Here is a 1215-nt window from a genome sequence, read left to right on the forward strand (position 1 = left end):
TTTATTTGTGTTTTAGTGATATAGATCAAAAGACTCCAGCCTAAAGAGTAGGATGGTCTCCCCAAAGATGATTTCTCATCTTGGGGGGGGGGGAAATGGGGCGGCGATAACTTTATTGGTCTGACTAGCATGGTCCCCTTGGTGGGTCCAAGCAGAACTTCCGTCTGTCCTGGCTGGCTCCCGTCTTCCCTCCCCTGGGAGTTCACCCCGCGCCCCCGGGAGAAAGGCGTGTCCTGGGCAGGATAAGAAATAACGGGATTGGATTCTGCCGGGGACTCTGGGTAAAGTAGAAAATGCGGGGTGGTGAGGGCGCCCAGTAAAATGTCTCTATCCGGGCAGAGCTGACAGAGGCTGTCCTTGCCTAGGGCCCACCCTCACCTGGAAAGCATCTCCTCTAGGCCTCCTACTGGGAGCTTCCTGCCATCAGCATCTCCCGAATGTTGTCCTCGGCTTCCTTGATGCTCTGCTCAAGGTAGGATTTCTTCTGCTCCAGCTCTTTTATTTTTTTGTCCACTTTTTTCTGTTTCTTTTGCAGCTGGTAGTGAATGACCGCCTTGGACTGACGAACGAACATTCTTCCTACACCCTCAAACACGTTAGTGTCATCTTCCAAAGCCATAATTTGGATATCTGTAAGATACACACGCCTTTTCGTTACGTTGAGCAGCTCAATCTGTTTGCCTATAAGCTTCACCTTCTGTTGAGTCTCAGTCACTTTGTCTTGAAGCTCTGAGATGGCCTTGTTCATCTCCATATCCACCGCCACTGCCATTTTCGTTTGCGCTATAAGCCTGCGCGGTGGGAGACAGATAAGAAAGGGGGCGGGAGAAGTGTGCTCCCCGACAAAATGGATGCTCCGCCTTCTTTCTGCGCCTGCGCTTGAACCGGGCTCTGAGTCTGTCTATTTCACATGCGTGATGAGACCAGAATTGCTCTTTCATATTCTCCAGACACAGTGCCATGCACAGGCTTCTTGTATGGCTTTAAACAATTTGACAGATAGCTTAGTTCATGGTGCTAAATTGAGATGTGGGCCAGGTCAAACCCTCAGTTGCTCATTCCTTCTTATAGTCACTGTACTAACAAGAACGTGTGAGAACAGACCGTAGTCTCAAGCATGCTCATATCGAGAAAGCTTGAAGTGTTCTTCCAAAGAACGAATTTCTGCTTCTTGCCCTCTGAAGACTATTTAGATACAGGTTCTCAAGAGACACC

General features: G+C 49.1%; 1 pseudogene; it reads right to left on the reverse strand.

Moving 5' to 3' along the window:
• Nucleotides 1–403: 403 nt before the first annotated feature.
• LOC102831170 lies at nucleotides 404–772 on the reverse strand (annotated as a pseudogene).
• Between the last annotated feature and the right edge of the window lie 443 nt (nucleotides 773–1215).

Source organism: Chrysochloris asiatica, unplaced genomic scaffold (assembly GCF_000296735.1).
Source record: "Chrysochloris asiatica unplaced genomic scaffold, ChrAsi1.0 scaffold00018, whole genome shotgun sequence".
NCBI classification, from domain to species: Eukaryota; Metazoa; Chordata; class Mammalia; order Afrosoricida; family Chrysochloridae; genus Chrysochloris; species Chrysochloris asiatica.